General features: G+C 36.6%; 1 protein-coding gene across 4 annotated transcripts in view; it reads left to right on the top strand.

The window, feature by feature from the left end:
* Positions 1-12,694, top strand: part of LOC135073218 (bestrophin-4-like) — a 40,326-nt gene that overhangs the window by 25,504 nt on the left and 2,128 nt on the right. The window lies entirely within an intron of this gene.

Raw genomic sequence — 12,694 nt, forward strand, 5'->3', positions numbered from 1 at the left:
TTGCCGCTAGATGGCGATAACTTACTTTTGTTGAATCAACGCTTGTCGACCCCTTCCACCTAAACAAGCGTTTTGTCAGTTGACCTTCGCTAATATCAGAGAGTGCACGTATTAAAATGAACGAAAACGCGGATATTTAGATTTGTTACAGTTAAGCAGAAAATATATAATGAGTTAATTTGAGTAGTAACAGTATTGATGAATTGTTCTGCAATAGTCAACCAGATCATTTTGACTTGTTCCAGTTTTGTTTGATAGAGTAACTTATATTTTGTTACTATTTTGAGTTGAGTTTGTTTTGATGAATCAACTTGTGAATTTCTAGTTGGCGTAGTTTTGTTGGATCAAATTTCAATTCAATGTTTTTCTATACAGAACGCGTAGTTTTGCATGTTTCACCTAAAATCAGGTACAGTATGATAATCCCTGTTTCTAAATAAAGTTAGTTTTATTCAAACTGTTCAACTGTTGTGTTTGAGAAGAGTGTTTTGAGTTAACTTACTATTGTTGGATAAGTAAAAATTACATTGGATATTTTTTTTATTTTCCGAAAAAAAGATGCTAGGTCGTTTTCTTTTAAATATTTTGAGAGAACAGTGTAAAGATAGTTAAACTGGCAATGTACAGACGACGGCACTTCAAGTTAAACACTGTAGTAACTAATGTAGTTGTAATACAAGTATATAGTCTGATATGCTGTTGTCTGCACAAGAGATAAAACCTTCTTTATAATGTGGAAATAAAAAATAATGTAGAAAAAAGGTCTATAATAAGTAAATAAATAATAAATAAACATATCAATCAGCTGATGCTAAGAAAAAGTGGCTGAAGAAACTCAAACACCTATCATGTTCACCATGTCATGAAATCTTCATTTATATCTCTTATGCTGATCCAAATCGTGTTAAAAAAGAACTGTTTTCTCAAACAATTCCTAAATTGATGATTAAGGATATCGAAACATTCAATGAAAACACTTTAATAGTGCAGGAAGAGGACTCAGCCACATCTTGAAATTTTGAAATACAGAGGACCAAAGAACGTGGAAGAGATGACATTTGAAAAGTTTTATGACTCTAAAATCTTGCAAAAAATGTGGGCAACTAATTTGGTTGTAGACGAAAATCGGAATCAAGTTAAATGGCACGATATAAAAATTTTAAGAGTGGAAAAGGAGGACTCATATCTCAAAATGTCCAAACAAAACTGATTCAAGTCTAAATGTACTTTATTATTTATACAAAGTCATTCCCCTAAAATGTAACAACTAAAAAAACTGCGATTAAAGGTAAACCGGATAGATTTTTTGACCCAGTTTATACACAGGGTCATTTCACAGCCTATCAATAATCCAAAATAAAACTGAATTTCATAACTTCCCTAACAAAAAATGTAGTAATACGTTTTTTTCGCCTCCTGAAAAATGCCCTTTTTTGAGTTGTCTCAGTTTAGATCTAGGTGTGCGATATAGTGACACATGTATGTTTATTACAATAAACTAACAGAAAATATAATGCTCAATTCTGACTCACTCATTTTGCTCCATGTGAGATAATTTTCTAATCACATTATCAAATAATAATAATAATATAAAAAAAAAATATTTTGGTGTTATTTCGAATGCGATAAATGTTAGGTAAACTGCCTGTTTCGTAGAACATGGTGCCATTTAATTAAAACACTTTCTTTTACGGTTTTACAAATATATTGAAACCATGACAGTTCAGTACGGACAAAAGCAAGAGAGAGAAACAAAAAAAGTCCTAAATAATTAAAAATAAAACGCCGCGCCGCGCACAGATTGGAGCAAGGAGGCTGAACGCCTCAACATCTTCCCGCCTCGTTAAAACGGAAGTTTTAACCCGTGATATCATCGCTTATTTTCGGCATATATTCGGCACAGACGAATTAGGGGTCTCCGTACACTTCCTCTTGTTGTGCTGACGTCGGCCACTCTTGATACACCGTCTGCGCCAGGGAATAGTCTGGCAACACGCCCAAGTCTCCAGTTCAAGGGAGGGGTGTTGTCTTCTTGCAGCAGGACCAGATCTCCTACATTTAGTCTAGAGGTGTCATTCCGCCATTTGATTCGTTGCTGTAACTCTGCTATGTATTCTTTGGACCAGCGCCTCCAGAAGTGCTGATGAATCTGTTCTAGCCGTGCAAACCTCTTCAGTGAGTGTTCTTTTGCGTTTTCTAGATTTGCTGATGGTATCGACGTTAGAGGTCTTCCAATAAGAAAGTGCCCCGGAGTTAGGGAAAGGAGGTCATTGGGAGATGATGATAGAGGATACAAAGGACGACTGTTTAATATCGACTCTATTTGGGCAAACAAGGTTGTGATTTCCTCAAATGTGAGGTGACTATTGCCGATTACACGTTTTGCATGATATTTTGCAGCTTTTACCCCGGCCTCCCAGATGCCGCCAAAGTGAGGAGCGTAAGTTGGAGTAAAAATGAATTTAATTCCTTCTTGACTTGCAAAGCCAGATAGAGGTTCTGTGTTATTTTTTATAAAATTACCTACGTCTTTAGCAGCAGCTACAAAATTGCGGCCGTTGTCGCAGAATATTTCAATTGGCTTTCCTCTCCGTGCTATAAACCGTTTCAAAGTCATAACAAAAGATTCCTTAGATAAATCGCTAACACACTCTAAATGTATGCATTTAAATCGTAGGCAAACAAATAAGCACAAATAACATTTTATCAACCGGCTGCCACGGCCTTTACGATTCAAAATATAGAATGGACCAGCAAAGTCCAACCCAACGGACAAAAATGGAAAGTTAAAGGATTAAGGCGTTAGGGTGGTAAATTACCCATTTTAGGGCACAAAGTTTTACCCCGGATGCGTTTGCATCGAACACATTTGTTGTGAGTGCGCCTGGCTAAGTATCTACCATTGACTGGCCAGATGGTTTCGCGCACTGTTGCCAATAGTAATTGCGGACCTGCATGAAAGTTACGTAAATGTTCTCGTTGGAAAATTAACTTGGTTAGGTGATTAGAAGTGTGTAACAGTATTGGATGCTTCTTTTCAAATGAATAATGAGAGGCGTCAATTCGTCCACCTACTCTTTGTTACTTACTTTAAATTTACATTAACTAAACTCTCACCTCGTTTTCGCTTCAATAAAGAATAGCTAGAGTATGGTTTGGTGACTTCTGATTTTGAGAGATGTCCCAATTCTGCATACTCTTGAATGAACTTTGAATATTCAGATTGCACAGCTGAATTTCTCTTGAACCTTTTCTCTAAAATCAAAGTACGTTTCTTTGCGAGAGCGTAAGTGTCTCCCAGGCAGTCGGGAGAATCAACTAGGGGTAGTCTTACACAAAACCTACCCGACCCTGTCCTGTAAGTGTGTGCTACAAAATGATCCTCACAAGCTTGTTCGTTATTGTTTAAACGTGATTTTGTGGGCAGTTCCTCTAACTCCCAAAATTTAGCTAGTGAATTGTCTAAATCATGCAATGTAGAGTTTGTAATGGCGTGATTACTTTGTATTTGATTTGTGTAAATTGCATTATTGATAGCGCATTTTGAATTTACTGGGCCCGATATCAACCAACCTAATTTTGAGCTTCGTAGTTTAGGTCCTGAAGGACTTAGAGACGATTCTTCGTTCCCTAATAAGTCCCAAAATAAGTCGGCTCCAATCAGCATGTCGATGGGAGCAGGTCGGTCAAAGGTAGGATCTGCCAGCTGTATATGTTTTGGAATTTTTAGCATATGTTTGTTTATAGGAGCCTTAGGCAGCTCGCTTGTTAGCTCGTTTAGTACGAGACAAGACAAATTTGTATTGAATGGGCTGCATAAAGACTGTATTTTAACAGTGCAGCTTTCTACGACATTGTTAGAATGATTGTTGCCAATACCAATGATTTTAAGTGCGTCTATAGGCGTGGAATGAAGACCTAATTTGCTCTTTAGTGACGTTGTGATGAACGACGACTGGCTACCACAGTCTAGAAGCGCTCTAACCTGCTGGAACGAGCCTGTATTTGTATTGTATACTTTGATTAGGGCTGTGGACAAAATGACTTGAGTGCTTAAATGCTCAGATAAATTAACAACAGCCTCGGATTGGCATAAATTGCTTGTATTATCGCTTGGGTCATGAAGTAAACTATTGTGACGTTTCTTGCAAATTCTACAGGGCCCTAGGCGACAATCCTTCTCGGCATGCCCATGGCGAAGGCAGTTCATGCATAAACTGTATTTATTTACATCATCTAAACGCTCCTGTATGTTTTTCGATTTGAATACTGAACAGTCATAGATGTTGTGACCATCATTACAAATAATGCAATTATATTTACGCTCACTAGTAGTAGTAAATGATTTTGTGAATGAATGACGTTCTTGCTTGTGCTGTGAATTATTTGTTGGCATGTTATTTGAACGAGAATACGATTGACCGTTTCTTTGGTTACTATCAAACTTATTACGGTGCAATGAATCTAAAACGTTGGCTCGATCGATCAAAAAGGTGTGGAATTGATCTAATGTTGGCATTTCATCTAGCGTGGTTCGAAACTCCTCCCATTTCAAAAGCGTTTGACCATCCAACTTGGAAGTCATCATGTATATGATCAGCGTATCCCACTTGTCCGTTGGCTGGCCTAGGCTGCTCAACGCGCGTAAATTTTTTGTTACGTGATCAACCAAAAAACGTAAAGATTTTTCTGATTCTGTATTTTGTTTATTTATGTTAAATAATGAACCAAGATGCTGATTTATTAGAAATCTTTTGTTATTGTAGCGGTCGCAAAGCAATTTCCAAACGACTTCGTAATTATCTGACGACATTTCAAAATTAGACATTATCCTAGCTGCATCGCCTTCCAAATAGGATAAAAGATAATGAAATTTTTGAATATTTTGTAATCGATCGTTTTTATGAATCAAGTTTTCGAACGTGTCTCGAAATTCAAGCCATTTAAAATACGCACCGTCAAACTTGGCAATCTGTATCTGAGGTAGCTTAATACCAAAATCATGATGATCGGAGGAGCATTGAGTGTCGTTAGCAGTGACAGAATTACGCCTACAATCCTTGTCTATTTGAGCTTGGCGCTCAATGAGCACCTTTGCAGTGGCCATGTTTGTAATAATGCCGCTCTCAATGCTTTCCCGCTCATTTAGTTCCAAAGATAAGTTTTCAGAATTTAAAACCTCGATCTCACTTTGCAAATCATCAAATTTTGTCGATAATGACTCACATTTTGCGATTCTAAGACTTAATTCGGATATTTCCAAACTAGTTAATGACTCTTTAGTGCTAATTTGTAGCAAGAAATTTTTAAATTTAGTTATTTGGCCTTTGATTGAGCTACGTTTAATATGTAATTCCTTTAAGCTGGCCATATTTACTTATTATTGTGAGATTCGCGAAGCGAAATTACTCCAATTAAATAAAAAGTATGTAATGAAAAATGAAAAGCTCACGTTCCTCGCTTTGACTGCAAACCAGGAAACCGGTCGCGACAGCACAGCAGCCGGTGGTACTCGGATACTTCGAAAATGCAGGTGGAAAACAGCTGAGCCGCGCAGCGAAGTAACCCTGGAATGTTCAGCGAAATGCGTGAAAATAGGCACTAATTACTGATATTGCGAGACTTAGCTGTCTCTTAAAAACAGTTATTAAACACTGGAAATGAATGCACTTTGAATGATTGAACCTTGTATTGAAAGTATTGGAATGAAATATTAAAATGTGAAATATTCACTCGAAAACGTTTACTGTTGTCAAAAAATATAATAATCTTTAGGAAATGTGGGTTGGAGTATAGGAAACGGGGCGCTATGGGGCACTAGACTTAGAAAAATTTTTATGAAAAAAATTTTTTTTTTGAATTTTTGGCTTTTTTTGCCGGGAATGTTTAGAATAGATAAAAATAAGACTAATCTTCAGATAACTTTTTTTTCTAGGACCAACCGTTAACTTTCTAGAGCCAATTAAAAGTGCGCTATCAACACTTAGAATAATTTCGACGAGTTTTTTTTTCTTCAATTATTCCTTGTTTTCTTGCAAGAATCGCATAGAAGCCGTAAAACAAAGCACAAAAGCTTATATGGTCTACCTCTCTAAAACAAACGCTTTCAGATTTAGAGCCAATTAAAGGTGGCTTCCGACACTTAGAATAATTTCGATCAAAAAAATTTTTCCCGAAAGTGGCGATTCTTTTGATGCCATCATGTAGGGGACCTCAAACCAAGAAAAAAAGGTCATGTACTTCATCCCCGTAGGACCAACCCCCGACCCTCTAGAAGCGATTCAAGTTTTACGGTTTTTCCAAAAAGTTCTAATTTTCGCAAATCTATGCTGTCATCGTCTAGAGGATGTCGAACCAAGGAGAAAAGGTCATGTAGCCCACCCCCGTAGGACCAACCCCCTCCCGTGTAGAGACGACTGAAGTTCTAAAGCAGAAAAAAGCCAAAAATTCAAAAAAAAAATTTTTTTCATAAATATTTTTCTAAGTCTCGTGCCCCATAGCGCCCCGTTTCCTATACTCCAACCTAAAGCGTGCTTGTATAGGAACCGGGGCGCGACACTTAGAATAATTTCGATCAAAAATTTTTTTCCCGAAAGTGGCGATTCTTTTGATGCCATCATGTAGGGGACCTCAAACCAAGAAAAAAAGGTCATGTACTTCATCCCCGTAGAACCAACCCCCGACCCTCTAGAAGCGATTCAAATTTTACGGTTTTTCCAAAAAGTTCTAATTTCCGCGTGAAAATTCATTTGTCACAGATCGTCATAAATTACAGCCTATGTTATTCTGGATTATAAACAATAATATTACTGTAAAGTTTCATCAAAATCCGTGCAGTAGTTTTTGCGTAAAAGAGTAAAAAACATCCAGACATCCATACATCGGTATAAGTCGGCCGTTTGGTGTAGTGGTTCAGAGCGGACTACTATGCCGAGAGGTCCCGGGTTCGATTCCCGGCCGGGCAGAAATTGAAATGATGAATTTTAATTTCTGTGACGGGTCTGGGTGTTACTATGTATAATATGTATGTATTTAAAAAAAAAAGTATATAAGTAGTATATCCGTTAAGCTAGCACCCATAAACACAAGCATTAAGTTGCTTACTTTGGGGCTAGCTGGCGCTGTGTGAAATGGTCCAAAGATTATTTATTTATTTATTTATACATCCAAACTTTCTCATTTATAATATTAGGTAGGATAATACTGTAAAGTTTCATCAAAATCCGTTCAGTAGTTTTTGCGTAAAAGAGTAAAACACATCCAGACATCCATACATCCAAACTTTCTCATTTATAATATTAGGTAGGATAATACTTTAAAGTTTCATCAAAATCCGTTCAGTAGTTTTTGCGTGAAAGAGTAAAAAACATCCAGACATCCATACATCCAATCATCCAAACTTTCTCATTTATAATATTAGTAGGATATGTTATTCTGGGTTATAAAAACGACTGCTGTAAAGTTTTATCAAAATCCTTTCAGTAGTTTTTGCGTGGAAGAGTAACAAACATACATCCATCCAGACATCCAAACTTTCGCATTTATAATATTAGTAGGATTAGCGGCCGCCCGCGACTTCGTAAGCGTGTGGACACAAAATAAGTAATACTTAGTGGTAATAGTACCCCTTACCCCATAAGGTTAGTTTCGTCAAATCATTTCTTAGCGGATGCCTACTTGCCTACGTCATAATAACATCTACCTGCATGCCAAATTTCAGCCCGATCCCCGATCCGTCCAGTGGTTTGGGCTGTGCGTTAATAGATCACAATGTCAGTCAGTGAGTCACCTTTGAGTTATATATTTTAGATTAAGTAAGATTAAATAAAGTTTTAGGTACCTATCTACTCTTATTATGAGTTTAAGAGCTATTTAGCGCAGTTGCGAACTCTTTTACTACGTCAAGTAGATACACCTTCAAAATATCATCGGCCATGTCAAAATTTATCGGCATTGAACAAACTTCATGTACCTACCTAGTTTTGACAACAAACAAGTTCAGCAGATGTAGTAGGTACCTATCTACCTATTCACTACTACTTCATATTCAGTTAAATTGCATTGCTTTATGTATTATCTATTGTTGTAATGACTACAAATCAAACATTTAGGAGCTGGAGCTGGAGATTATCGGCAGTCAAAAATTTAGGTTGGCGTAATTAAAAATCAATAAATTCGGTCGGTCACAATAATAATATTAAAACAAGTTGTATTCAACTAGCAAAAATTACAAAAATAAACAAACTTTACTTAAAAATCACCTCCGAGATATACTGAAACCATAAAAAAATAAGTCTTAATTCCTAGTCAATAAAGAATATTTCCGCTTGCACTGTCTCAAATATTAAAGTTGGATTGGATTAGGCGCGAAACTAGCTTGAACTCTGACCGGGGTCACGCGATCCGGGCCGTGCATCTGTCTCGCTCTTTGTACCTACGTTTTACTCTTCTTACTTCAGTTGTATCATTCATTCAGGAACTACCCAAGTCTAGACTCTATAGACGAAATAATTGAGTACATTTTTACGCGTAGAGGTACCCAACGAGATTTAAGGGTGACAATCTAAGCACTGTTTTTGTTTGTGAGCGCGCCCGTACGTATGCGTCGTCCCACGCACACACCGACAATATCGTTGACAAGAAGGACTCACGTGCGTGGCTATGCCGCGGATTCTAATATGGCCGCGGCGCTGAACGTAATACCGCGGCCCGCACGTATTTGTTTGTACACAAAACTATCAACCATATTTGAGGTGTAACCTATTAAACAGAAAGATATCCTTCCTTGTCTGTTTCATCATTTTTACCCGTCTGCGCCAGGATTATAATTTTGATAAGTAGAGAAATAAAAAAGTAATACTTACTAGTATAAAAAATACAATTACACGATTATTATTTAATTTGAATAAATAGGTAGGCACATGACTCAATCCCATATTTTACTTAATCATATTTTTTCAAATAAATATTAACATGACATAGGTGATTAAAAAATTTAGTCAGCTCCTAGTCTATCCTACCAAAAATAAATAAAAACTTTATAATAGTAAAGAAACCTGACCCTGATGCTTATCCTACAGGGACAATAAGTTGTTTTGTGGTTTAATGATTTTGTATAAGATAATTTTTATATGCATTTTTGATGATTGAATAAAATTAACGAAAACGGTAGGCTACTTAGCCTGCATTACCTAGCTAGCTAGATAGGAATGGAAGATTTTTGTAGAACGTAGGCAGTGATGTAGCATTCTATTATTGTGATAGGTTAGGTAGAATATTGACACGCTCGCTGTTGGCCAACGACACTCGACGTCTTCTTTAACAGATGGATAGCGAATAGCGATAAATCCCAATTTAACAGTTTTATAACCATAAAAGTTGGCTCAAGCGTAACTACCTGTCGCTTTAAAAAGAGACACTGGATCCTTCTAAAGACACATTTTTGGGGTAAAAACCTTTTCTATAATGAAATGAAGTTTAATTAAGGTAAGTGCCCCCTACTTCGGTATATTAAGGCTCTTACGACTTTAACATTTTATTTAAAAATAACCAAGCATGATATCAGTATGAAAGCTTTTGTATGCTAAACTTTGGTCTTTTGACAGTAAGTTAATACATAATTTATAGTTATATAGTTTGAACTTTTTTTTATATTAATTGTTCTGCGGACCTCTTGTTTGGATCCTGTTTCGTGACAAAATTTTGCTCTGTTTCTAAGTTCGTGAACTCATGTCCCCTATTTCGGGATAAGGTTTTATGCATACAGTTAGGATATTTTAATAATGATTAAGGGTTTAATAAATTTAAAAACGATAATAAAAATTTACAATAAAATAATTATGTGAAATTGACGATATTACTTACCTGAAATATTCATAAGAAATAATGTGTCTAGTATAATATTTTGATTTGTTAATTCTAACAATATGTGAAAATATTTATATAACCATTAGAAATATAGAGGGGGGGGACTTAACCCCCCCCCCCCCCCCCCTTGTACCCATAAAATTTTGATTTGTTAGTTCTAGCGATATGTGAAAATATTTATATAACCATTAGAAATGTGGGGGGACTTACCCCCCCCCCTTCTCCCCATAATCCCACCCCTGGAGCTGTTTCAAGTGAGGATAGCGCCCCCCCCCCCCCCCCTGAAAATAACCCCAGATACGCCAATGACTCATAATAAAAGTAATTAATTAATTTCTTAGGTAGGTAAGTATTAAAAACTAAAAAATATGTCGATTTCTTTGATGGTGTGTGTCATAAAAGTACCTAACACCATACATTTATATGTCACGAACTTGGAAAAAAGTAACAATAATACGGTTCCTTGTTTCGTGATACTGATTATTCCAAATTCCCCAGGTAAAATTCATGGATTATTGTCAAAATGTGTCAATTAACTATTATCTATCCCATATAACAAATAAACAAAGATAAATAAAACAAATCGAAACAAAACCAAAATTATGCTGGTACTACTTATGCAAATTTATCTTAAAATTGGTCATATATGTGAACTTCAAACTCGTGTCATATAAATTCTAGTGAACGAAACATATACCGAATTTAGGTCACGAGAAACTTAAATAAATGCATTATTTGTTTCATAACTTACATTTAAATTATCATAAATAATTATTTAAAAACCAAGCATCAAAATGTTATCCATAATATCCTTGAATCGGTAGTGTCACGAAATAGGGGACACACGAAAAATAATATGTACGCTATTTCGTGAGTCAATTAATCGCAATTTTAAAGGAATTCTACGTTTTCATATAACTTTTTTCTAAGCCAAATCAATTGTCAAGGAACACATGAAACCACTATTACAAGTTTTATTTAAATGGACGTTCCTTCGCCTTTTTATAAGCTTAAGAAGTTGGAGCGCTAACCTTACGGTGAGAGCAACCTTTGCAAGCCGCACGGCTGTTTTTGGCTCTCTGAGAGTTTGAAGCTTCGTATTACTCTCATTTTTGGCGCCACAATGCTGGTACTTGGTTTTTTAGATAGCTTAAATAATAGAGTTTTTGCAGTAATGAAGAATTTTAATAAATAATATTCCATTTGCTTATTATTTGAGCTAGAAAAAAAACTTACGAACTTACGTACTATCACGAACTAGTAGCCGTTTACCTTAGATCTAGGCTTTAGAATGATACCAATATATTGGTGGCTTAGATTAATAAAACCTAGATGGATAGTCTTCTTCGTCGTCTCTACACGGGAGGGGGTTGGTCCTACGGGGGTGGGCTACATGACCTTTTCTCCTTGGTTCGACATCCTCTAGACGATGACAGCATAGATTTGCGAAAATTAGAACTTTTTGGAAAAACCGTAAAACTTGAATCGCTTCTAGAGGGTCGGGGGTTGGTTCTACGGGGATGAAGTACATGACCTTTTTTTCTTGGTTTGAGGTCCCCTACATGATGGCATCAAAAGAATCGCCACTTTCGGGAAAAATTTTTTTGATCGAAATTATTCTAAGTGTCGCGCCCCGGTTCCTATACAAGCACGCTTTAGAACTTCAGTCGTCTCTACACGGGAGGGGGTTGGTCCTACGGGGGTGGGCTACATGACCTTTTCTCCTTGGTTCGACATCCTCTAAGCGATGACAGCATAGATTTGCGAAAATTAGAACTTTTTGGAAAAACCGTAAAACTTGAATCGCTTCTAGAGGGTCGGGGGTTGGTTCTACGGGGATGAAGTACATGACCTTTTTTTCTTGGTTTGAGGTCCCCTACATGATGGCATCAAAAGAATCGCCACTTTCGGGAAAAATTTTTTTGATCGAAATTATTCTAAGTGTCGGAAGCCACCTTTAATTGGCTCTAAATCTGAAAGCGTTTGTTTTAGAGAGGTAGACCATATAAGCTTTTGTGCTTTGTTTTACGGCTTCTATGCGATTCTTGCAAGAAAACAAGGAATAATTGAAGAAAAAAAAACTCGTCGAAATTATTCTAAGTGTTGATAGCGCACTTTTAATTGGCTCTAGAAAGTTAACGGTTGGTCCTAGAAAAAAAAGTTATCTGAAGATTAGTCTTATTTTTATCTATTCTAAACATTCCCGGCAAAAAAAGCCAAAAATTCAAAAAAAAAAATTTTTTTCATAAAAATTTTTCTAAGTCTCGTGCCCCATAGCGCCCCGTTTCCTATACTCCAACCGAAATGTGTGTTAGAATGTGGATTGAAACTGGATTGACGATATTTGTCGATATTGAACGAGAAATTGTATTGGAATATTGTAGAATGGAAGTTGCGGATGGGGCACTTAGCTATCTGATCTGCGCTGCGGTGTGATGCTCCTGTGACGTCACTGGCCCGGCCAGACGATGCTCGTTACCTCCTTAGATCCTTGGACAACCTCAGACTTCTTGTGTAAATTCCCTTTGCATAATAGTTAGCATGATGATGAAATTCGACCGTTGAACAAATTCCTTTCGTCGGATTTTTCTTGATATTTTGATGAAATTACTTGATGTCTCGAATTTCCCCTCATGGGTCACCAAATTATGTTTCGTAGAACATGGTGCCATTTAATTAAAACACTTTCTTTTACGGTTTTACAAATATATTGAAACCATGACAGTTCAGTACGGACAAAAGCAAGAGAGAGAAACAAAAAAAGTCCTAAATAATTAAAAATAAAACGCCGCGCCGCGCACAGATTGGAGCAAGGAGGCTGAACGCC

The sequence above is a fragment of the Ostrinia nubilalis genome, chromosome 7, assembly GCF_963855985.1.
Source record: "Ostrinia nubilalis chromosome 7, ilOstNubi1.1, whole genome shotgun sequence".
NCBI classification, from domain to species: domain Eukaryota; kingdom Metazoa; phylum Arthropoda; class Insecta; order Lepidoptera; family Crambidae; genus Ostrinia; species Ostrinia nubilalis.